The sequence below is a fragment of the Schistocerca gregaria genome, chromosome 2, assembly GCF_023897955.1.
Source record: "Schistocerca gregaria isolate iqSchGreg1 chromosome 2, iqSchGreg1.2, whole genome shotgun sequence".
In the NCBI taxonomy this organism is placed as follows: Eukaryota; Metazoa; Arthropoda; class Insecta; order Orthoptera; family Acrididae; genus Schistocerca; species Schistocerca gregaria.
In genome coordinates this window covers 691,748,334-691,775,621 of record NC_064921.1, presented here as the reverse complement: position 1 = coordinate 691,775,621, position 27,288 = coordinate 691,748,334, and the positions used below count along the sequence as shown (strand labels likewise).

At 44.1% G+C, this 27,288-nt stretch overlaps 1 protein-coding gene across 7 annotated transcripts in view; it reads right to left on the bottom strand.

Moving 5' to 3' along the window:
• The window catches only part of LOC126334776 (probable inactive tRNA-specific adenosine deaminase-like protein 3), a 486,162-nt gene that overhangs the window by 180,836 nt on the left and 278,038 nt on the right, over positions 1 to 27,288 (bottom strand). For 4 of the 7 annotated variants that reach the window (XM_049997369.1, XM_049997368.1, XM_049997367.1 and 1 more), the window contains one exon: positions 12,956 to 13,050. The exons of the other annotated variants lie outside the window; for them this stretch is intronic. The gene's annotated coding sequence lies outside the window, so the exon portion shown is untranslated. The remainder of the gene's footprint in view (positions 1 to 12,955; positions 13,051 to 27,288) is intronic. 7 annotated transcript variants of the gene reach the window in all.

The following is a 27,288-nucleotide window of genomic DNA, read 5'->3' as shown; positions in this document are numbered from 1 at the left end:
GTATCTAATAGGTGTTTACGACATTGAGTGTTGCAAGTAATATTTTTATAAGTAGACAATGAATGATTTGCATATTAACATATCTCATATTCCACGCTGCAAGTGTAACAGTGGAGCTATCAAATTCCAAGACCAGTAAATTTACTTCTGACCGGCCCGCAGTTATTTCAATCTGTAGAGTTGAACATTGGAACAGCATCAGACTTTCAACTCGAGAACGTGATAGTAACTGCTCCATATTCTATTTTACCACCTTCTCGAAAAAAAAGCATATCTTTCTATTAGTAACCATACTGGAGGCAGCATTTTTCAGCAGATGGTGGAGACATGTCTACAACTAAACTGAGGAATGCAGGTAAAGCTTTCAGACTATTTTCAGGTTACCTATTCGAGTGGGCTGTAGGCCCTTGTGTTGTGGGTGGCAAGTAAAACCTTTAGGTACTGGAGAACCAATTGCGTAAATCAAACTGGCCGTTGTTAGGTTGTTTTTTGCTGAACTGTTAAGAAATTTTCCATTACCCGAACAGAAAATCAGAACCAAATAAAAAGACACACTCCCCAGTCCAGCAAAATCTCGTCTTGGGCAATGGATTCATGTTCACGGAATGTAACGGAATGTTAGTCCATGGCACGGAAAACTGAGTCTGATATTCCGTCCAGAATAGTAGGAAAGTAAATCAAACGATATTTTTCAGAGGTAACGTAAGAGAGATAAAATCCGAAGTTTAATCCTTTAAAAATGAGTTACCGTAACCGTGTCACTAGAATTACTACATTTTCACACGTATCCGGACGTTTTACTGCCGTCTCTGCACTCTCCGCGCCAGTGCTTTCACTGCCACATTCGCTCTCTTGTACGTGACACACAATTCGCCGTAATCGGGCACCGCAAGCAGCACGCCACAACGGTGGCCGCGCCGGAAAGAAATGTTTGCCGCCGCTATTGTCGCTTTTTGCACGGCGCCATTGTAGCGGTGGGTGTAATTTTTCGTGCGCTAGGATATGACTCGTAGACAAACAGAAGTGCGGCGGCGCTAACAATAGGAGAGCGACCCGCGCGCCGTGCCACCGGTGTGCGGGCCCAGAACACGGGGGCCACTGCCGCGAGAGTGGGCGCGCTCCGCTGAATGGCGAGGCCCCCCACCCTGCAGCTTGTTCGCCGCTGCTGGCGAGCACAGCTCTGCTTGCCGTTGTCACGGGAATAACTGTTACGGTAGGCTAGAAGCGCGACACCGTGCGTGTAGCGCTAGAAACAGAAAAGGAAGGTTACGGTTTTTGGTTTCGTGTGCATTAGAACAGAACTCAAGTTCTTTTCCACAAGAACCTCTCCGTCATTTGCCTTAAGCGACGAACAGAAAACACGGATTGTTCCGAATGAGGGACCAGTGTGTTACGTTCCAGATCAGTTCAGACACATTTTCACCTCGAAATACATTAGTGTTCCAAAACAATATTACCGTATGCATATCGTCTTAATGACCACCTTAGGAACGCAATACATGGTTTCTAAAAAGCCTTGGTAGATTTCCATAGGTATGTGGCAGCAGATTTCTACCCAACAGGTCACGGATTTCTTGTAAATTACACTACTGGTCATTACAATTGCTACACCAAGAAGAAATGCAGATGATAAACGGGTATTCATTGGAAAAATATATTGTACCAGAACTTACATGTGATTACATTTACACGCAATTTGGGTGTATACATCCTAATAAATCAGTACCCAGAAAAACCACCTCTGGCGGCAATAACGGCCTTGATACGCCCGGGCATTAAGTCAGAGCTTCGATGGCGTGTACACGTACAGCTGCCCATGCACCTTCAACACGGTACCACAGTTCATCATGAGTAGTGACTGGTGTATTGTGACGAGCCACTTGCTCGGCCACCATTGACCAGACGTTTTCAATTGATGAGAGAACTGGAGAATGTGCTGGCCCGGGCAGCAGTTGAACATTTTTGTATCCAGAAAGGCCCGTACAGGACCTGCAACATGCGGTCGTGCATTATCCTCCTGAAATCTAGGGTGTCGCAGGGGTCGAATGAAGGGTAGAGCTACGGGTCGTAACACATCTGAAATGTAACGTATACTGTTCGAAGTGCCGCCAATGCGAACAAGAGCTGACCGAGATGTGTAACCAATGGCACCCCATACCATCACGATGGGTGATACTCCAATATAGCGATGACCAATACACCCTTCCGAAGTGCGTTCACCGCTATGTCGCTAAACACGGATGCGACCATCATGATGCTGTAAACAGAACCTGGATTCATCCGAAAAAATGACGTTTTGCCATTCGTGCACCCACGTTCGTCGTTGAGTACACCATCGCAGGCGCTCCTGTCTGTGATGCAGCGTCAAGGGTAACCGCAGCCATGGTCTCCGAGCTGATAGTCCATGCTGCTACAAACGTCGTCGAACTGTTCGTGCAAATGGTTGTTGGTTTGCAAACGTCCCCATATGTTGACTCAGGGATCGAGACGTGGCTGCACGATCCGTTACAGCCATGCGGATAAGACGTCTGTCATCTCGACTGCTAGTAATACGAGGTCGTTGGGATCCAGCACGGAGTTCCGTATTACCCTCCTGAACCCACCGATTCCATATTCTGCTAACACTCATTGGATCTCGACCAACGAGAGCAGCAATGTCATGATACGATAAACCGCAATCAGGATAGGCTACAAAACGAATTTTATCGAAGTCGGAAACGTGATGGTACGCATTTCTCCTCCTTACAGGAGGTATCACAACAATTCACCAGGCAACGCTGGTCAGCTGTTGTTTCTGTATGAGAAATCGGTTGGAAACTTCTCTCATGTCCGCACGTTGTAGGATTCGCCACCGGCGCCAACCTTGTGTGAATGCTCTGAAAAGCTAATCCTTTGCATATCACAGCATCTTCTTCCTGTCCATTAAATTTCGCCTCTGTAGCACGTCATCTTCGTGGTGTAGCAATTTTAATGGCCAGTAGTGTTCTTACCAGTATACCATGCCGGATGTTCTCGCCTACTAGATCGGCAACCCTTCGGGCAGATGTTTCCCACTGCTAGCCGGCACTGCCTCTGCACGCGTCGACATAGCAAATACGACATGACGCCGTCAACACCGGTCATCAGGAGGCGAAGCTGCAGAGCGCCGCCAGCAAGGAACCTACTCGCGTCCCTGCGCTACGATACAGTGAAGTAGCTCCAACAATATTCTGACGCAGCAGCTATCCAGGGTGTATCATTAATGGCGTAAACGCATACAGTCGAAAGTACACGATACTAGAAGCAAAAAAGTCTCAGTAAACATAGGGTCGAAAATTATTACCTTGAGAGCTACGAGCAATTTTTCCATCTTCGATACTGTGAAACAAACCTCTTGTACTGCAAGTTCTTTGCTTTCCATGTTTTCGGAACTGATAGTATGGACCAAAACAAGAAAAAAAAGGTCAGTGAACGTGCTCTAAAATGCATTCCTTAAGAGCTATGAACACAACTCTTCTAATCATTAAGTGCTCGTAACTTTTAAGGGATGCGTTTTAGAGCACATGTTTGCTGGACATTTTTTTTTTCTTATTCTGGTCCACACTACTACCTCCTAAAATATGGAAAGCAAAGAACTTACGTGGAAGAGATTTGTTTCACAGTATCGAAGACGTAAAATTGTTCGTAGCTTTTAAGGTAAGCATTTTGGGCCCTATGTTTACTGAGCCATTTTTGCTTCTAGTATCGCGTAATTTCAACTGTATACGTTTACGCCATTAATTATGACACACCCGGTATAAGCCAGGAACAGGACAGCACCAACTTTCCTAGAGCACCTTCGGATCCAATTCATCAGTCACAAAACCCAATCCCAGTACCCAATTTCCCAACCAGTCTTCACCAATGCATATACCCTGCTGCGCCACTACATCCATATTCCGCCTTCCATGCACCCCTATGTCTTATACGTCCTCTCCCACCGAAATTTTAACAAACTTCCATTCCCCAACGATGAAATCCGTCCCGAGATACAAACCTCTTTCCGACCCTAATCACGACGTTCCCCCTACACCGTCCTCTTCTCCTGCCCCCTTGATCTACATTCCTGTCTTCTAGTAGCTACCTGCGGTTCTATAGGGGCCCACAGTCATAATCATCACCGCACCCTCATCATCACAATATTTTCGTGTGTCACCTAGCAACACCGTTATATCATGGCGTCACTCATGATCAAGCTACACACCCCATCAAACAGCACTGATCTCAAAGAGCATCGTTAGAGACAAACGCTACTGTCAGAAGTCATCATCGAGTCTTCTTCCGGTCTCTCACATTGGCTGATGTTCAGGGCCGTTAGTTTCTGAAGGAGCACAGTGTGTTAATTATTACTGAAGTTATTCTGGATTAGACGTTCAGACCTTCAGCCTCTAAGTCCTTTCTTATTCGGCATAAACAAGAAGAGTCGTCATCCTCGGATTCAGATTTACAGGACACTAACTTTGCATCCAGTCAGTGATCTTCGCCGAACGTGGCGTCCAGAAAGTACTCATACCCGATTTGGCAGTGTCTGGTTCCGAACGACCGAGCGGGATAGCACATTGATTAACACACTGGACTCGAGTTCGGGACGAGACTGTTCAAACCCGCGTCCGAGCATCTTGATTTAGATTTTCCGTGATTTCTCTAAATCGTTTAAGGCAATTGCCGGGATGGTTCCTTAGAAAGGGCCCTGCCGCTTTCCTTCTCCATCCTACCTAATCCGAGCGTAGGCTCCGTCTCTAATGACTTTGATGTCGACGGCAGTTAAACTTTAATCTGCTCCTCCTCCTGTACCGAACGGAGCATTTCGCCAGCGTTTTCCTTGTGAACTTAAGTTTCCGATCAATGCCTTCGGCGTTTAGTAGCAAAAAAATGGTTCAAATGGCTCTGAGCACTATGGGACTTAACATCTGAGGTCATCAGTCGCCTAGAGCTTAGAACTACTTAAAACTAACTAACATTAGGACATCACACACATCCGTGCCCGAGGCAGGATTCGAGCCTGCGAGCGCAGCAGTCGCGCGGTTCCGGTGTGCAGCGCCTAGAACCGATCAGTGGAAAGTAAATGTTCACCTTCGGTGGTAGTTCCTTATTTTGGGGCACCCTGCATGTTCTGTGAATAACTATTAAGTGTATAAGACAGAACTTAAGTACCGCACATGTAGTTTTTTCTGTTGTTCCATTCCGGAACAGCTATTGGAGTAATTGCGTGTTTGCTCTTACTATTACTTTACTTTTATATTCAAGGTTCCATAGCAACTTTAAGGAGGAAGATAAAAATATATGGAGGTTCTGCCCTAATCTTGGAATAGCCCAATCAGGATTGTGTGAGATAATCGGCGCCTCTCTTTTAAGTGTCTATCGACAGATATTTTGCGGTGTTTCTGCTAGATTCTCCAAGCGTATATGCAATCCTAAAAGTGCTGCAGCACTCCTTTCCATTCGCTCGGTATTCCCCGTTACTCCAAACCGAGACCCATATACATTACCACATTTCACTGTAAACTGCAAAATTGTTTTATATTTCCATACACTAAATTTAGTTTTCCGTTATTCTGCCAAATAACGAAAGCATGCCGGCTAATTCATCTGTACGATGATTCCACTTCACATAACCAAAGTTTGCTCTTCCAAGATACGTATAATCTGACTGAATCCAGTAATGACGTATTCTCATATTCAGACACAACCACATTTTTAGGTTACGAAAGTGGACAACTATATTAACAGCATTTTGCGATGAGTCATAGGGAAGGTCTATTTTAGTGCACAACTTATTTAATATTAGCACGATATCTATCGGGTAACATGCTATGATGTATATGCGTGTGAAAAGTCTGAGACTCCGGCAAATACACTGTCCTGTCGCAGTGATGTGACCATCTGTGAAAGGCCTGACTAACTTTTAGCAGTGCGGGCCGCTGCGAGACAAGCAGGAAGATAGTCAGTGAGGTTCTGAAAGGTACTGTGGAGTCATGGCGACTACAGTGCCGTGGCCAGATGCGCTAGCTTTCTCGGTTGAGGGTCCATGGCGTGAAACGCCCGATCGAAGTGGCCCCACACATTCTCTGTTGGGTTTTAATCCAGGGAGTTTGCTGGCCAGGGAGTACGCTAATCTCATCCTGGTGTTCTTAGAACCCCGCACATATGTATATTGCGAGCTGTGTAACACGTTGCACTGTTCTTCTGGTAGATACCATCGTGCCGAGGAAAAACTAACCACATACAGGGTTAGACACGGTCCCCCATGGATAGATGCATACTTGTCTTGATTCTTTATGCCTTCCAGAATGACGAGACCACCTAGGGAACGCCGCTAAGAGATCCCCAGACCATGATGCTCCTTCCTGCGGCTTGGATCCTTCCGACGATTGATGTAGTATGTTTGCTTACAGACGTTACACGCCGTAAAATGTGATTCAACTGGAAAGGTCACATGTCGCCACTCAGTGGACGCCAAGTTGTGATCCTGCCCATTCCCATCGGAGTACGGAAGGAGGGGGGAAGGAAGTCGGCCCTGCTCTTTCTAAGGAACCATCCCGGCATTTTCCAGAAGCGATTTAGAGAAATCACGGAGAACTTCAATCATAATGGATAATGGCCGGACGCTGGTTTGAACAATCGTCCTTCCGAATGCGTGTCTAGTCTGCGTCACCGCTCGGTAGTGTGATATTGGCGTGAAAATCACATCCTTCGTCACCAATGAACAGCAGTCAGCACGGGTGCAGAACTACGCTGCGGAAGCCCATAAGACGTAACGCTCGCTGAGCGTTAGAAAAGAAAATACTGTTAGTAGCCCCTTGGTTCGTCTGGGCGGTCAGTTTCTCAATAGTTGCACGTCTGTTCCCTCATAGACATCTCCGCAGCCATCGTTCACCACTGTCACCTACAGCAGGTGTAGTTTTGGAGATTTTTTTTGGTCATCAGTCTTCTGAATGGTTTGATGCGGCACACCACGAATTCCTCTCCTCTGCTAACCTCTTCATCTCTGAGTACCACTTGCAAACTACGTAATCAATTATTTGTTGGATGTATTACAATCTCTGTCTTCCTCTACAGTTTTTGTCCTCTACAGCTCCCTCTAGTACCATGGAAGTCATTCCCTGATGTTTTAACAGATGTCCAATCATCCTGTCCCTCCTGATTATTAGTGTTTTCCACATATTCCTTTCCTCTCCGATTCTGCGCAAAACCTCCTCGTTCCTTACCTTATCAGTCCACATAATTTTGAGCATTCGTCTGTACCACCACATCTCAAATGCTTCGATTCTCTTCTGTTCCGGTTTTCCCATAGTCCATCCTTCACTACCATACATAGCTGTACTCCAGACGTACATTCACAGAAATTTCTTCCTCAAATTAAGGGCGATATTTGATATTAGTAGACTTCTCTTTGCTAGGAATGCCCATTTTCCATTGCTAGTCTTCTTTTGATGTTCTCCTTTCTCCGTCGTTCATTAGTTATTTTAATGCCGACGTAGCAGAATTCCTTAACTTTATCTACTTCGTGAGCATCAATCCTGATATAAGTTTCTCGCTGTTCTCATTTCTGCTACCTCTCATTACTTTCCTCTTTCTTCGATTTACTCTCAATCCATACTCTGTACTCCTTAGACTGTTCACCCCGTTCAGCAGAGCATGTAATTCTTCACTTTCACTCAGGATAGCAATGTCATCTACGAATCGTATCATTGATATACTTTCACCTTGAATTTTAATTCCACTCCTGAACCATTCTTTTATTTCCATCACTGCTTCCTCGATGTACAGATTGAACAGTGGTGAAAGGCTACATCCTTGTCTTACACGCTTTTTAGTACGAACACTTCGTCTTGGTCGTCCAATCTTACAATTCCCTCTTGGCTGTTGTACATATTGTATATGACTCGTCTCTCGTTACAGCTTATCCCTACTTGTCTCAGAACTTCGTACACCTTGCACCATTTTACACTGTCTAACACTTTTTCCAGGTCGATAAATCCTATGAATGTCTCCTGACTTTTTTTTTCAGTCTTGCTTCCATTATTAACCGCAACGTCAGAATTGCCTCTGTCGTGCATTTACCTTTCCTAAAGCCAGACAGATCGTCATCTTACGCACCTTCAATTTACTTTCCTAGTTATGGCCGAGCGGTTCTAGGCGATTCAGTCTGAAACTGCGCTACTACTACGGTCGCAGGTTCGAATCCTGCCTCGGGCATGGATGTGTGTGATGTCCTTAGGTTAGTTAGGTTTAAGTAGTTGTAAGTCTAGGGGACTGATGACCTCAGAAGTTAAGTCTCATAGTTTTCAGAGCCATTTGAACCATTTTTTTCTTTCGTATTCATCTGTATATTATTCTTGTAAGCTGCTAAGTTGATTGTACGGTAGTTCTCGCACTTGTCAGCTCTTGCCGTCTTCGGAATTGTGCGGATAACGCTTTTCCGAAAGTCAGATGGAATGAAGACAGACTCATGTATTCTACACACCAATGTGAATAGTCGTTTTGTTGCTATTTCCCAAAATGATTTCAGAAATTCTGATGGTATGTTATCAATCCCTACTCCCTTACTTGATCTTAAGTCCTCCAAAGCTCTTTTAAATTCTAATACTGAATCCCCTATCTCTTCTAAATCGACTCTTGTTTCTTCTTCTATCACACCAGTCAAATCTTCTCCTTCATAGAGGCTTTCAATGTATTCGTTCCACTTATCCACTCTCTCTTCTGCATTCAACAGTGGAATTCCCGTTGCACTCTTAATGTCATCACCCTTGCTTTTAAGGTCATCGAAGGTTGTTTTGACTTTCATGTATGCTGAGTCTGTTCTTCCGACAGTGATTTCTCTTTCGACGTCTTCACATTTTTCCTGCAGTCATTTCGTCTTAGCTTCCCTGCACTTCCTATTTATTTCGTCTCTCAGTGACTTTTATTCCTCTACTCCTGAGTTGCCCAGAACATTTTTGTACTTCCTCCTTTCATCGATCAATTGAAGTATTTCTTCTGTTACCCATGGTTTCTTCGCAGTTACCTTCTTTGTACCTACATTTTCCATTCCATCTTCTGCGATGGCCCTTTTTAGAGATGTCCATTCCTCTTCAAACAGTACTGTCTACTGCACTGTTCCTTAATGCTGTATCTATAGCATTAGAGAAATTCAACCATATTTCGTCATCCTTAGTACTTCTGTATCCCACTTGTTTGCGTATTGATTATTCTTGACTAATGTCCTGAACTTCAGCCTACTCTTCATCACTACTATATTGTGATCTATGTCTGCTCCTGGGTGCTCAATACAATCTCTGTCTGACCATGATGTATTCTAACTGAAATCTTCCCGTATCACCCGGCCTTTTCCAAGTATACCTCCTCCTCTTGTGACTCTTGAACAGAGTATTCGTTATCACTAGCTGAAACTTGTTACAGAACTCAATTAGTCTTTCTCCTCTCTCATTCCTTGCCCAAACCCATATTCTCCTGTAACCCTTTCTTCTACTGCTTCCCCTACAACTGCATTCCAGTCTCCCACGACTATCAGATTTTCATATCCCTTTACATACTGTATTATCCTTTCAATATCCTCATACACTTTCTCTATCTCTTCGTCTTCAGCTTGCAACGTCGGCATGTATATCTGAATTATCGTTTCACTGTTGGTTTGCTGTCGATTCTGATAAGAACAACCCCATCACTGAACTGTTCACAGTAACACACTCTCTGCCCTACCTTCCTATTCATAACAAATCCTACTCGCGTTGTACCATTTTCTGCTGCTGTTGATATTACCCTATACTCATCTGATCAGAAATCCTTGTCCTCTTTCCACTTCACTTCACTGACCCCTACTATATCTAGATTGAGCCTTTGCATTTCCCTTTTCAGATTTTCTAGTTTCCCTACGACGTTCAAGCTTCTGACATTCCACGCCCCGACTCGTAGAACGTTATCCTTCCGTTGATTATTCAATCTTTTTCTGATGGTAATCTCCCGTTTGGCTGTCCCTTCGCGGAAATCCGAATGGAGGACTAGTCCGGAATCTTTTGCCAATTGAGAGATCATCATGACACTTCTTCAATTACAGGCCACATGTCCTGTGGATACAGGTTACCTGTCTTTAATGTAGTGGTTTCCGTTGCCTTCTGCATCCTCATGCCGTTGATCATTGCTTATTTTTCCACCTTTAGGAGCAGTTTACCACCCATAGGACAAGAGAGTACGCTGAACCTCTGCCCGCTCCTCCGCCCTCTATGACAAGACCGTTGGCAGAATGAGGGGTGACTTCTTATGCCGGAAGTCTTCGACCGCCAATGCAGATTATTAACCAAAATTTAAACAGCGGCGAGATCCGAACCCGGGACGGAAGGCGTTTTGATTATAAATCAAAGACAATACCCCCCTCCTTTTTTTAATTTTGTTTGTTATTGATCGTTGTGTTTGATCATTGCGGACGTCACATGACATCCGTTCAAGTTCGTATGTTGATTGTTCCACCCATTTTTTTTTTTTTATTATTAGAGAGGCCAACCAGCTCTCTCACCGAACACGCTGAGCTACCGTGCCGGCACCCCTTGGTCACGGGTTGGAGATTAACGTGTTCAAACAGACAGACACGACGATTTTAGATAAAACTTTAAATTACGGTATTTTTTCGTGAATCGATTTTGATGAAGTAACGCCCATACCTTGTCCCAAGTTACGGTCTCTTTACCTGTGGAAATCCCATGAAATTTCGTCAAGTACCAGGGTTACCCAGAAACTAATGCACCGTAATTTTTTTCTCAGTCGGAAACAATGATACGAATTCGAAACGTTACATATGTATTATTTGAAGTCTCCTGAGTGAGCACGCCACGTTTCCGTCAGTTCTGACAGATAGCGTAGCTGCACGACAGTTTCAAAATTGCGTTTGTAGGTGATGTACGTTACAAGCAACGTGTCGTCATTGAATTTCTCACTGCAGCGAAAGAAACTATGAGGAATATTCACAAACGCTTGTGCAAAGTCTATGGGGCATCTCTGCTGTCTACAGAAGTACAGTTCATCGCTGGGCACGGAGTGTGAGGTCATCAGAAAGAGGTTCGGCGGAACTCCCCGATTTTCAGCGGTCGGGGAGACCATCCACGTCTGTCACAACTGACCCAACTGACCCAGCCCCTCGAACTTCCACTTGTTTGGGTCTCTAAAGGACACCATTTGTGGAAGACATTTTGAGGACGATGAGGAAGCGATTCACAGAATGAAGTACTGGCTCCATTATCAGGACAAGGGACATACACGCCCTTGTTTCCGCGCTGGAGGAGGGCCATAGAACGGGATGGAGATTACGTGGAAAAATATGGTGTGTAGATAAAACACCATTCTTTCGTGCGTGTAATTCTCATTATGTTTAGCAAAGAATTGTTGAAGAAAAAATGCGGTCTTTTACTTTCTGGGCAACCCTCGTAGTTTTGATGATAGTGTTTCCAGACAGACACGGCGGTTTTACAGTTTTATTATTAGTAATAGATATGTAGATAACATTAACAGTAATTACACTATTACACCTCCCTTAGAAAGCTAGTCCTTCTGTCTGACAACAGTTCTCAATCGATAACAACTTTCTGCGGTTTGCTTCTCAAAGATTTTATCAAGTCAGTCGCAGATATGTTTACACACATTCCATACAAGCGTATTCTTTTAATAGTGTCGACTGGTACCGTCTGGAAAGTTTATAAAACTGAATCTACTGAGTTACGTGTATCCATCATACTCCTCCACCATTAGGAGCAGTTTACCACCCATAGGACAAGAGAGTACGCTGAACCTCTGCCCGCTTCTCCGCCCTCTATGACAAGACCGTTGGCAGAATGAGGGGTGACTTCTTATGCCGGAAGTCTTCGACCGCCAATGCAGATTATTAATCAAAATTTAAACAGCGGCGGGATCCGAACCCGGGACGGAGCGTGTTGTGTTTCGCATGAACGATGATTACGGAACTCATGCTGCTAGCCACGGGAATGGTCATTTCATTGCATCTGAGATCGCCGCTGGATTACTGAAGTATGATGGTCTCTGCAAATCCAAGGGAAACCACAAACATAAAGATTACAGGGTCAAGTGTCGAATTCGATTAAACTTGGCGAAAGCGTAGGGGCGTGAAACAGTACAAGTAAGATGTGATTAGTAAACTCACTGTGGGATAAAGATTGTGACTGAAATGTGCAGACTGACTTGTCGCTATGATATAGCGCAAATACCCTTCAGACACACTGCAGTTATCTCGAATTGCACTTGACAACATACAGTGGTGGCTGCCGCCATTGATGAATGTACTAATGGGCTCCATAGAAAGCTACTTTTCTTAACAGTCAGGTACGACAGCCAGACATAATTTCAGCCACACGCTGTAATTCTTGTCTATTTCACACGACTGGCCGGTTTTGGGATACTACGCCATCTTCAAGCGATAGTTTACGTGCGTAAGGACAGGCCACCACGATGGCCAGCCACCAGTATAGGGCGCGCAAATCTGTAACTTATGAGAAGTTTTCGTCCATAAAACTGATATACAAACAGTTTAGAAACACTTTCATAAGCGATAAAACCGCCCAGTAAGAGTCAGTTCTAAAAAAAGTACATTGTAATAGTGTTTCCTGTCGTGAAACAGAATGTAAGTCATCGTTCTCGTTCGCGTCAGCACAAAGAATGTCGTTATAAAGGCAGTCAGGGATGAGACTGAACCTGCTGCACCAGCATACTGTATCTGTGCTGCTCAACCACTCTGGTCATATTGGTCCTCTGCGAAAATCACTCTGAACAACGGCATACTTGGTCCCGAATTAAATTGTGATCGCGAACTTAATAAGTGTAAGGTTCTAGGACGGGGGAGGGAGATGGGGAGGAAGGAGAGTAGAGATGTAGTTGTAAACAAGACAAAAAACACGACTAATGAACAGGCAGTGCTGGACACCAATCGACATACCTCTGAAAGCTGTCGAGAGAACAGTGTAATTCTTCCTGCTGTCAATCCGATTTAGTCTTCACTTTCTCTCCAGTGGGTGTCAGATGATTTAACCCCTGTGACAGAAAATCATAATTTCAGGAATACGTCAATAATTTAAAAAAAACATATTACTGAGCTTCCATAATAAGAATGTTGCCTTCCCTGTTAATGAGCAACAAAACGTCACCTTTATTAATGTGTAAAAAATCAGATTAATACCAAGCGAATTTTGATCTACTCACTGACCGTATCCACAGAGTGTATATACACTCCTGGAAATTGAAATAAGAACACCGTGAATTCATTGTCCCAGGAAGGGGAAACTTTATTGACACATTCCTGGGGTCAGATACATCACATGATCACACTGACAGAACCACAGGCACATAGACACAGACAACAGAGCATGCACAATGTCGGCACTAGTACAGTGTATATCCACCTTTCGTAGCAATGCAGGCTGCTATTCTCCCATGGAGACGATCGTAGAGATGCTGGATGTAGTCCTGTGGAACGGCTTGCCATGCCATTTCCACCTGGCGCCTCAGTTGGACCAGCGTTCGTGCTGGACGTGCAGACCGCGTGAGACGACGCTTCATCCAGTCCCAAACATGCTCAATGGGGGACAGATCCGGAGATCTTGCTGGCCAGGGTAGTTGACTTACACCTTCTAGAGCACGTTGGGTGGCACGGGATACATGCGGACGTGCATTGTCCTGTTGGAACAGCAAGTACCCTTGCCGGTCTAGGAATGGTAGAACGATTGGTTCGATGACGGTTTGGATGTACCGTGCACTATTCAGTGTGCCCTCGACGATCACCAGAGGTGTACGGCCAGTGTAGGAGATCGCTCCCCACACCATGATGCCGGGTGTTGGCCCTGTGTGCCTCGGTCGTATGCAGTCCTGATTGTGGCGCTCACCTGCACGGCGCCAAACACGCATACCACCATCATTGGCACCAAGGCAGAAGCGACTCTCATCGCTGAAGACGACACGTCTCCATTCATCCCTCCATTCACGCCTGTCGCGACACCACTGGAGGCAGGCTGCACGATGTTGGGGCGTGAGCGGAAGACGGCCTAACGGTGTGCGGGACCGTAGCCCAGCTTCATGGAGACGGTTGCGAATGGTCCTCGCCGATACCCCAGGAGCAACAGTGTCCCTAATTTGCTGGGAAGTGGCGGTGCGGTCCCCTACGGCACTGCGTAGGATCCTACGGTCTTGGCGTGCATCCGTGGCGTGCACCTTCCGCCGACCACTGGCGACAACATCGATGTACTGTGGAGACCTCACGCCCCACGTGTTGAGCAATTCGGCGGTACGTCCACCCGGCCTCCCGCATGCCCACTATACGCCCTCGCTCAAAGTCCGTCAACTGAACATACGGTTCACGTCCACGCTGTCGCGGCATGTACCAGTGTTAAAGACTGCGATGGAGCTCCGTATGCCACGGCAAACTGGCTGACACTGACGGCGGCGGTGCACAAATGCTGCGCAGCTAGCGCCATTCGACGGCCAACACCGCGGTTCCTGGTGTGTCCGCTGTGCCGTGCGTGTGATCATTGCTTGTACAGCCCTCTCGCAGTGTCCGGAGCAAGTATGGTGGGTCTGACACACCGCTGTCAATGTGTTCTTTTTTCCATTTCCAGGAGTGTACATATATGGGGTGAGCATAGCCTACTGTTCACGTTCTCAAAATCAAACCGGTCTACTCAAGTGATTTTTGGACTTTGCTGCCTCTCTACAATTTTCCGTAATAGCTAATTTTGTACATTAAACTTATGAGTTTCACTAAGAGCTATGGTACGATTTTGTCGCTGCCACGAACGTGAAGAAAAGTATGTGATAAAAGGACCAGTCACTTTACGTAGGTATATACAACAAATATCTTTACGTGCTGAAAAATATCGAGATATGGTATTATGAAGACATCTACCGTAGAGATAATTTCTGCCATTTTATGGTCATGTGTTTAGGAGACAAATGCCAGATAAATTTGTAATTGCGTTTGAGTAAACTGCCTATCAGTGTATACATATTGGTGCTATGTTAACACGCAGATAAAATTTATACATGACAGTCTGATTAACGTCATTCAGTCTATTAGGTTCTCAGGCTCTTGTCAGTATCTAAGTATTTCTGCAGGAAATAGTTTTCTATACAGTGACTGTGTGCGTAATTAAATAGAACAGATTCGACAATATGAATTGGTGCTACAGAAAACGTAAAAATATATATATATAATTGGCTCCCACCTCTTTTATTAGGCCGAAATTCAAGCACAGATATTGATTTCTTTTTACGCATAGTGTATGGTTTTACTTCTCTGATGAGATGGCAAAAAATGTTATAGGTATTTTACGTGTCTACAAAAAAGAGAAGCGTAAATAAAGAAAAATGTAATGTAGTAATGGACAAGCAGGTGGTGCAAATCGCTTACTGTGTTTGCTGTAACAATTTCATAGTTCCAAACGCGTCGTTAAATTCATGACATTTCAGCGCCACTTACAGTGTCATTGTAACGTAATTAATTAGAACAACAGAATTAGAACAATAGCACAGTGCAATAGAAAAAAAAAATTGTTGGCTGTCACGATCTCGTTACCGAGAAAACGTAAATAAAGTGGAATCTGAGCTATGATACTGCGGCGAAAAAGCACGATGCCACTGCTCTTCACATCTATAAGCCAATTTCAGTTCTTGGTATCAAATTGTTAAGATGTCTGTAAAAGGCGCACATAAAGTTTCACTGTACATCTGAAAGTAATATATCTGTAGCAGCGAAGTAATTACTCACTAAGTACGCTAAGCGCTGTACGGGATATAGTGCACCACCCCAAAAGCACGTGACTTGAGCTGTAGAAGATTTGCTGACATAAGTCTCATTCCGCGCATCCAAATGCTCATTCCACTGATATTTATACTTTACGGGTGCATCACGATATGACTCTAAACGGTATTCTGTTTCTGTACATCTTGGATCATGCCAGACGTTATCGCAGCAAACAGCTTCCAATATTTTCTCGTGAAAATGATTCATACTGCGATATTTATCTGGTAATTACGCAAGTAAATTTCAGCGTAGTGGAGACACGTATGCGAGATTAATGATGGCTCAAAGCGAGATGTTACAAGATTCACAGAGCTCTGCATTATGACAAAGACATGAAATATCACTAGTCCACAGTGTTCATTCCATAAAGAGAAGACTAAAATACGGAAAACGCTTCTTTTCTCAAGTACAAAACGTATGAAAATTATATCGTGCAACGGAAAGAAAACTGTGTTTGTATGTCGTTTTCAGATAAATGGTCCTGGCTAAGCCAAGAAACCCAGGGTAATTTTTTTCGTGAGAAATGAAATTTATCTCGTAATGTAACAGAACGACTATCATTTCAGTTTGTGAATCCACAGCACCTTGACCTGCAACGAGAGACAATAAACATCACATTATATTGGTATTGGATATTCTGAAAAAGCCGTATAGCAATAAATGCGTATATACCAGGTAACAAAATATCTCGGTTCTTCCGTCGTACTCTGAAAATTAATAGCGTGTACATCATAAAACGGCGCAGTGGTTAGACACTGGACTCGCATTCGGGAGGACGACGGTTCAATCCCGCGCCCGGCCATCCTGATTTAGGTTTTCCGTGATTTCCCTACATCCCTCCAGGCAAATGCCGGGATGGTTCCTTTCAAAGGGCACGGCCGACTTCCTTCCCCGTCCTTCCCTAATCCGCTGAGACCGATGACCTCGCTGTCTGGTCTCCTTCCCTAAAGAACCCAACCCCCCCCCCCCCCCCCCAACATCATAAAACGAAGAGTAACGACGCTTTTTTGTGTGTTTCACGTCTGGCTGATTTTGTAAGCGCCATAAACTGTCAGCATATGAATGGTTTAACTACATGATTTTTGTGTTGGTGAGCGCGTTGCGCTCTGCACAGTTACTCAAAACATCAGAACAACGAGCACAGAACATGATTTCTCCGCTTTTCTTTTGTTTCTTTTATTCATTTATTTGCTATAGTAGTTTCTTGTAGCAACGTTAACAACTGTGGTGGCTATACTCAACTGTCACCTGGGATACACACACTGAAATAATCAAAAGATAGCAGTCAGAGAATAATGGCCACACTGTTCACAAATAGATGGCAGAGCATAACGTTTCTTTCAGTAAACATTATTAGTGAAGATTGCAGTCTTGAGTTGTAGGCATAGGCATAAAATGCAACAGAGCAGCCAACTGTCTGGTAAAGACCAAAATTACAGCAACTGCAGACCGTTTACACACGGTGTCACTAAGCTTTGTTCCCCATGGACTGACCAAAAGTTCATATGAAGCAGAATGCAGAATGCAGTATGCGTGTTATAATCTTCTGAGTGCTGTGACGGCAGTTAGTATTTGAGTTCAGTTTCGCTGCCAATATGGTGCTTTCAACAACACGCAACCGCCCGAACAAGGTGAAAACGACACAGGTACTGGGAAGTATGTACGACGGGTGACGACACTGGCTTGACAAAGAGATTCTTAACAAACAGGTGCCAGTATCAAAGCTACCTGTGTGTGTTATTTGTCTTTTTTTTCACTCAGTGCTATGGTGACACGAACGACAATACTGAGGGAAATGCTAGGCTAGACATCAATTTCTAAATTTTAAGGCTCACTTAAGCTACTAAGCGATAATATTTTAATGGTTCTAATTTTTTTTCTTTGTAAGTAATTCTCCTTGTTAGACGAAACAGCGGTAGACATTTTTGGCTTTGACTTAGAGATCATCTCTTTAGCCTTATCCGGCCTAAGAGGTTTCCACGTCGCCTTCTTCTCTGCTTCATAGTGTATGAAAGATGAATAGTTAACACATGTGTATAAGTAGGCACTATTGTACTTTTTCGGTTGATAATCCGCACTTCCCACACGTAACTTCATCATATACCAAAAGCAGCTTTATCTTCTCATATCTGACATTTAGACTAACTCAAAGGATGTGGTACATAAGGTCTAATTTCGAGTAGATGGGAATTTTCGTTGTGTGTTGAAGGAAAACAGATCCGTTCAAGATGAAAAAAAATGTAGGTTTCATACAATACATCAGTTACTTTGTGCTCTGTATCAGTCGTTTCAGAGCAGGCAACGACATTATTTTTAAAAAATCAGTAGTGTACCTGCCTAAAACAGGAAAATTCTTTTCGAAGTCGTTTTACTTCTACCGTGACTTAGTGACTGGTTCCAGTTCAATGTAGATACATAAAAATAACAAATTTCCAATTGACTTCTCTTCTGACCTGAAAACAACGAGTGCTACACTTCATTTTCAGCCCTGTTGTTGTCATGTACATGATTATGAAGAGTTATTTTTTTGATGTGACTCCCAACTGAAATCTTTTCTCTATTTAGAATCTGGTATACCCATTCGGTGGAATGCTATGGATATGAGAACGCAAAATTTTAACTCTTCGAGAGACAGAGAGTTTCGCGAAGCTTAATCCCCCCTGGTAATCTGTGCAAGACTAACACAACTAACTTACAACAGAATCCATACTAGAACTTAAACACTAAAGACTGCCTCAATACTCTCGCGCCCCTCACGCAGGTCATACTGATACTCAATTTTCCAAACAATTTAGGCAGTTGCGCGGAGACCTCCGGTCGATATGACACACAGTGTTGCGACATTGTGGTCGCTGAAGGACATAGAAGTTTGATGGAAACATCGGGTTCGCGCCGCTGACCAGTCTCCAGCTGAGGAGTTCTTAGGTCACCAGGACATTATTTTTATATCTAACAAATCTTATTTTTTTATTTTACTTACTGTACTCAGCGAAACAAGCACGCCAGGCAAAAGAACCACTCTGCCCAGGGCACGTCAGTCTAATACCATGTAACGCAGCGTCCAACCTTGAAAGTGGTCTCAGTTCGCCAAGGAAAAAGATCAAACCGTTTCTTCAAGAATGCCTTGTTCAGTTGAAGCCATTCACTGGTGATTAATTCCTACACAGCTACATAATTAAGGGGATACGGAGAGCTACGTTTCATCTGCAGTTCCAAATTGTATTAGATATTTTCTGTGGTTTAAGACTAAGTGATTTGACATGACGAAACAGAAATCAGGTGCAACTGGACACTGACATAAAACAAATTTATGGCAGACCGGGACCCAAGCCGAAACTTCCTGCCTGTCGTGAGCGGTTGTCTTAACAACTGTGGCTATCCGAACACGCTTCCCATGCAGCCCAAAGTCCCATAAATGGCACACTAAATACGTGGTGTCCCCTGTCCGTTATTCTCAAGGCTCGCAGCCTCACCGGATTCCTGCGAGAGGTCGAACGAAAAGTGCATCCGCACTGAAGGCGTCATTATTTGCGGTCAAGGCGCATACACGAGGGAAGATCGGAAAGTGACCCACAATAATTTTACTACTAAAAAGTTTAACAGGAAACAAAACAAAAAAAATCACAAATGGACTTACATTTTTACCTACTTTTCTATAGAGTCACCAGTGTCCTCAACACACATCTTACATCGTGGTAGGAGTGTAGACATGCTCTGTTGGTAGAATTCCGTTACATTGGAGTGTAGCTATCTGCAGTCGACTGATTTCACTTCCTTCTCTGTCTCAAATCGCTGGCCGGCAAGTAATTTCTTCATGGGAGCAAACAGATGAAAGTCCGACGGTGCGAGGTATGGTGGATGGTGGAGCACCTCCCACCCAAATTTGGCCACTGTTGTGTGTCATGCTCTTAGGCATCCAGCGAGCATTAACTTTACGATATTTCACAGTGTCACGAAAAATAAAGTACACCGCACCACAGGAAACAATGAACTGTCGCAATAAGTCTCGCAGTTACACACGTTGGTCGATCAGAATTGCTGCCGCATTGGCTCCGACATACTGCGGCGTTGATACTGTTACCGGCCGCCCGGAGCATGGCAAATCACTCACGCTCACACGGCCGTCTTGGAAAACGCACACCACCTGGAGACATTGCTACCGACCAGACAGTGATTCCCACTCACGCCACCCATGCTCTTGTCAGTTTCTCTCGGTTTATGTCCTTCGGCCCACAAATATCGATCTACACTTTGCTGCCCTTCACAAGTTGACGACAGTAACATGTGCTTTATTTTTGTTTAGGAGTTCAGACCTCTCTCGCTAGAGCTTTACACTGAAACAAAATACTCTCTGTAGTACGAACTTCAAAGTATGTCGTCGTGAAATTTCAACATTCCAGCCGCAATACAACTGCAGAAAACAATTATTGTGCGCCACTTTCCGAACCTCTCCCGTTTCTATGTGTGTGGTGTCTGTCATTTCGGACTTGTCGGAAAGAACAGACACCGCACGTATAAATTAAGTGATTTAGCGAGCAAGTCGAAGAGCGACAGGATGCCTGAGAGTTCGTCAAGAAAGGAACGTGGTCGCAGCCCTGTGAACACGGCTGCTGTCACAGCATTCCCGTCATGGATGTGTAGAAGACAGGCAAACAGTTGCTTACCGAAAATCGACCAGACTGAAATATGCTACATTGTTCATATTCACTGTAACCCTAATGGCGCGGTCTACATCATGCTACGAAAAACACACAGTACATAAAAGATCAACCTCTCGCCTGACCTACAGGTTCCATAACTGTGAAAACAGCGAAGTGAAGGCGTCGGTGACCCAATCAGTGTACTTGACGCTTACGTACAGCGATCCCTGAAAAGCGATATCGCGAGTTTCGGACCACATCACACGCGGCGATTCACTATGTCCAGGTTTTGTGTTGTTCGGCGCATTGATGACGTGCAGCTTGATATGTCGTTGCGTGCGATGTGCTTTTAACAGGTACATCATTCCACATATTATGAATTAGCTCGAACAGAACGATCTATTGACACACAGTCATTACGGATTTAGGAAGCGTCGTTCTTATGAAACAAAACTAGCTCTTTACTCACACGAATGTTGTTACTGACAAGGGATTTCTGATTGACTCCGCATTTGTACATTTTCAGAAGGATTTTGAAACTGTACCTCACAAGCGGCTTGTAGTCAAATTGCGTGCTTACGGAATATCGTCTGAATTATGTGACTGGATTCGCGATTTCCTGTCAGAGGAGTCACAATTCGTAGTAACTGACGGAAAGACATCGAGTGAAACAAGAGCAATTTGTGGCGTTCGCCAGGGTAGCTGGTTGGTTGGTTGGTTGGTTTGTGGGGTTGAAGGGACCAGGTTACGAAGGCCATCCGTCCTTTTTTCCACGATCATTAAACACCCATAAGGAACACATACAAGCAAAGGAGATAACAAGGGAAGACACCAAGAAAGACATAGACAAAGACCAGGAAAGATGAATTAAAAACACACAGTGTGTTACAGTGGTTGGTTGACCATGGCAACAAAAAAAGGAAAAGCCAACCACCAAGAGACACACAAAAACCCCAATCTAAAACCGTAGGCCAAAGGCCAGACTCGACACAAAAATCGAGACAAACCCTCAGATCGAGCGGTAAAAGCCCCCAGCTCGAATAAAACTCAAAAGTAAACCTGCCGCGGCAGCGTCACCCGTTAAATGAGCAGCGAGCGTATCAGGCAGCGCAAACGTCTGTCTGAGCGCAGTTAAAAGCGGACAGTCCAACAAGATGTGGACCACTGTCAATGCTGATCCGCAGCGACATGGAAGCGGGGTCGCGCGGCGCAATAAATGACCGTGCGTCAGCCAGGTGTGACCAATGCGTAGCCGGCGGAGTACAACGGAGTCCCACACTGGTAGTCTCCTTGACGGGTTGGGTTGGTTTGGGGAAGGAGACCAGGCAGCGAGGTCATCGGTCTCATCGGAGTAGGGAAGGACGGGGAAGGAAGTCGGCCGTGCCCTTTGAAAGGAGCCATCCAGGCATTTGCCTAGAGTGATTTAGGGAAATCACGGAAAACCTAAATCAGGATGGCCGGACGCGGGATAGTCTCCTTGGCGATCCGAAGTTTGTTGGGTGAAGATAGGGTGCGCCATTCATCACCGAGCAGCAGTGTTAGGTTGCTGCAGATTTGGAAATTGGAAATTTGTGGTAATGTCTTGCGGGACCAAACTGCTCAGGTCATCGGTCCCTAAGCTTGCACACTACTTAATCTAACTTAAACTGACTTACGCTAAGCACGGCACGCACACCGATGCCCGAGGAGGGACTCGAACCTCCGACGGGGGGAAACGCGCAGACCGCGACAAGACGCCTAAGACCGCGCCGTTACCCCGCGCGGCTTCCTTGCACTTGACGCTGTCGTTTATCGTCCAGTAAACTCATCAGAAGATCAAAACAAATTGCAAAGCGATTTAGAAACGATATTTGCATGGTTTGAAAATTGCCAGTTGACCAAAAATAATGAAATATGTGAGGTCATCAACATGAGTGCCAAAAGGAATCCGTTAAACTTCGTTTACAGGCTGAATCAGTGAAATATAAAGGCAATAAATTCAACAAAGTACCTAGGAATTACGACTATGAACAACTTAACTTGGAGAGAATACACAGAAAATGTTGTGGGGAGGGAAAACCAAAGACTGAGCTTTATTGGCAGAACATAGATGATGCGACAGATCTATGAGAGGGACGGCCTACACTACGCTTTTCCGGCCTCTTTTGGAGTACTGCTGCGCGGTATGGAGTCCTCAACAGATAGAATTAACGGTGTACACCGAGAAAGTTCAAAGAAGAGCAGCACGTTTTGTATTATCGAGAAATACGGTAGAGAGTATCACTGACATGATACAGGATTTGTGGTGGACATAATTGAAACAAAGGCGTTTTTAGTTGCGGTGGAATCTTCTCACGAAATTTCAATCACTAGCTTTCTCCTCCGAATGCGAAAATATTTTTCTGACGGCGACCTACGTAGGGAGAAACGACCATCACAATAAAATAAGGGAAATCAGAGCTCGCTCGGAAAGATACAGGTGTCCGTTTTTTTAGGGCGCTGTTCGAGATTTCAATAACAGAGAATTATTGTGAAGGTTGCTCGATGAACCAGGCTCTTAAGTGTAATCTGTAAGGTATCAATGCAGATGTAGATGAAATGACTATTGCATGTAGTTCCCTTCGCAATTTTCGCTCGAAAACCAGTTGAGATGGACTTGAATTTACTGATAGCAGTAATTCTTGTCAAGTTTTAAACTGCTTGCCGTTGACAGCGTACCCTTGTCTGCTTTGCTCGTCCGCTACGATCTTTTTACCACCATTGTTCTTACGCCGAGGTACTTGGTTACGAACGGTGCACCATTCCTTCTAGACACGTTGTCCGTGCTGGTACACCAACAGTTAGGACAGACTTCAATCACAGTACGATCTTAAGCACGACCAGACATGGTGGCTCCTATATGGCATTCTGTCACGTTTCCTCGTCGACCCATGTCCAACGTTGATTCCGTACAAGCGATTAGCTCATACCTACTATTCCACTGCCACGCCTTGACAGTGGAAAGTCACGTGACCTCCTCGTACCAGTTCTATGACATCTACAGAACTCTAGAGCGACCAGTGTGCTCTTTTAACGTCCTGCCCGGAGAGATTTTTTTTCCTGATAATTTATTTATTACTACGACAACAGTATTAACAAACCAATTTTAGCGGCCATGCTGGAATCTAATATCAAACTGTCTTAGCCACGCTATTTGTTGATTAGAGCTGTTTTACGCTTACTATTTATATACATACTATTTATATCTACACACATAATAAAATTGTAACTGACCGATGTCTGTACATACGAGATATTTAAGAATACTTGGAATGAGGACTCTCTATAACAGCAATAGAAGCCAAAATATATTTTTTTAGAATTTTTGTTTGTTTCTTTGTCTGTCTGTCTGTCTGTCCATATGTTTGTATGCGCGTCACAGTTTGCTTGAAAAATGGTATAAACTGCAATCAAAATGTTGACAGTGGCTTTTGGCAAATCTAATATGCGTAAGAAAATAGTTTACGAGTGGTATACATGTTTCAAAGAGGGTCGAGAAGACGTTGAAGACGATGACCACCCTCGTCGCCCCAGCACATCAATTACTGACGACAATGTAGAAGAAGTAAAGAAAGTCTTTCTGGAGAATCGCCGAATCATCATTACAGTTGTTGGTGATGATATCGGCATATATATATTGACTCATGCGAAGCAATGTTTTAGGATGTTTTGGGCATGAAACGTATAGCAATAAAGTTTGTTCCGAAACTGTTGAATTTAGAGCACAAACAACGTCGCGTAGACATCGTCCAGGAACTGCTGAATGAAGTCGACAACGATCCAGAACTTCTGAAGAAAGTTATAACAAGTGACAAAACATGAGTATATGGGTATAACGTCGAAAACAAGGCCTAATCGTCTCAATGGAATCAAATTCAACAGTTTAGATGAAATGTGAAGCTTTTTCTGTTTTCTATGCTTGCAATAGGATAGAGCATCATGAGCTCCTGCCTTATAGTCGTACGGTCAATAAGGAATAGTAACTGGAAGTTATGCGCCGTTTCCGTGAAGCAATCCGAAAAAAAGACCGAGATTGCGGCAAAAGCACTAGTGGAACTTGCAGGACGATAATGTTCCCAGTCACACCTGAATTCTTGGTCGTGATTTTATCACCAAAAAAACTTTATATTGCCCTTGCCACCGTGTTCACCGGACATTGCTCCTTGCGACTTCTTCCCGCTCCCGAGTCTGAGAACCATGAAATAACGTCGTTTTTTCACCACTGACATTATAAAAATAGAAACGTTAAAGGAGCTGAACACCATAATGAAAAGTGAGTTCCAGCTGTGCTATCAAGATTGGAAAAAGCGCTGGAACAAGAGTACTATATCTGAGGGGGATTACTTTAAAGGAGACAAGGTTGATATTGATGAATAAATATTCTTTAATAAAAACATAACTCCCAGTTACTTTTCGATCACACCTCGTATACACCCATTCATAACTACAATTAATTTTTAATGTCGAATTGTGTTGACACGCGAATATATTCTAAGCACATCAGTCTAAATTCTTATGTTGCTTGACATCAAAACCAACAGCCATTCGCTTTCCCTCTCAGCAGCCCTTCTATGAAGACACACCTACAGTGCAAAACACTGTACCGTGCCTATAACGTGCAAATAATCCAAGCACTGCAAGTAGCTGCCTATTCCTTTGGAAGACTACATGTTACTATCTGTATTCGCTTGCCGAAGATTACTGATGCCTGCAAAATCTGACTTTTCTGACGAAGACATTTTCCACGTTACTGGACATGCAGCCAGTGATTGACGTTCACATAAGAAGACCTCTTGCCACCTTTGGGGCTCAGGAAAGCATTCTAGCTGACCTAAATTCGAATGTTTCCCGTGGTCTAATGGATAAGAGAGTGAGAGGTCCATTTAGTTTTCTTCTAAGCTTTGTTACGTCCGCCTACTTAGTGGTGCTGCCAATGAGTCTGACTGCCGTGCACAGAACCCTGGTTCTGTTCGCAGTACTGCCAGGGTTTCTGTTCAAATGCAATAGCTTTTGAAATTTTGTGTTTATTATGGTGGCTGGCGGATATAGGATGACGATCAATATTTATATTCATAGTGAAAAAGAGATTAATGTGTGTCCAATAGCCAATTAAAGCGGAAGCTATTTGGTGGAAAATTAGTATTTGGGAAAAAAGAAATAGTTCGAGAGTGACTGGTTGCAGTTTTCTATAATTATACAATACACAGCCACTGTTCTAGAACAGTGGTTCCATACCCATGAGGGTAGGAAGGGGGGGGGGGGTGATGGCACATCATCGGGAGAGGGGGGGGAGTCACAGACAGCTCAGAAGAAACTAGAAATATCCTATCAAGCCCTTTGAAACATTATAGTTTCGTATTGCTCTGCATTTGATAACCCTCTTTTACTAAAGTGTGGATTACAGAGCACTGTCAAACAACGTTTTTCGAAAGAAGCAAAAATAAATAAACATAGAGGGGGGGGGGGGGATTAAATGTTCGGGGTAGTTAAATGGGGCGCCAGGTAGAAAAGTTTGGGAACCACGGTTCTAAAACATTCATAATGGATCAGCTTCATCTAATGCCAGGGATTTTTTCTTGGTGGGTGGACTGGAACAGGGCTCACTCGTGAGGACAACTGAATGAATGAAAATATCTGATCCAAGGTCTGGAAAACAGAGAACAGCTGGGATAGAGGAGTATTGACCCTGTGTTCCTCCATACCGCATCTGAATGACTCCATTTGACCTCCACATGACTCCATTCGGCATCCAAATGACACCATTTGACTTTCTAATGGCACTATATGTCATGCGAATGACACCATATGATATCAAAATGATAGCAATTGATATATGAACGACACCATTTGCCATCCGAATAACAACATTTGACAAGGGATCATATGGCGGCCAGTTGGCATCGCATGGTCCGCTGGGCCTGATCGTGGAACTACTTTATTTATACAGTTACAGATGGCGTTTCCTACAACGTGCCTCAAGTGCACATGATCCACCAGTTGGAGGAAACAAGAGCAGTGCATAATTTTTCAGCATGATGGTGCAACACCACAGCGATTTACTCAGTGTCTCTAGAGGTCGAGGTACACATATTTCCTTGAAGAGTAGACAAACCATATCAACTCCTGTCCACCACACTAGGTAGGAATCTGTTGTGTACATAGTTCCGCGTAGTCAGTGCGTACACAACATTCCCACTAGAGCTCGCCCCGCTAAGCACAACACCACAGGCGCAGCGCTCGGGCGTCTCTGCACTACGAGATGGCGCTGTCTTAGAGACGGACCAAATTCTGCTTCCGCCGATCCGCGTATTAATATGTCACGCAGCCAATGAGATTGCTGCTAACGTAGAACCTTTTCTCCTCGCGGATCACACTCGCGCAGTGATACCTGAACGCGCGAGGTATTATAACGAGTGTACAGACCTCCGATTAGTCAGGGTGCATTTATCTGCACCTGTCTGTACCAGTCTGCATTAGTCTGAATTCGTCTGTACCAGTCTATAGTCAAGCTCCAGTCTGCGCCTAATAAGATTATCATATTCTTTTACATAGCCATGAAGAGAAATGTATAGACACTTTGTCAAGTATCAGAGATATGTGAGAATAAGATTAACGTACCAAGGAACTTCAGATTGTCAATTGTAAACATCATCCAGAAACAAGTTACGTAATATATATGCTTTTATTTATTTTAATAAATGTGTGTGAAAATTAATCAAATTCTGTTTAAAGTTGGTCACAGTCAATCTGCTACTCTAAGCGTGCAAGTGGCATTTCTCTCGTGTGACCTAACGGCAGAAGATAAACACGCCACAATAA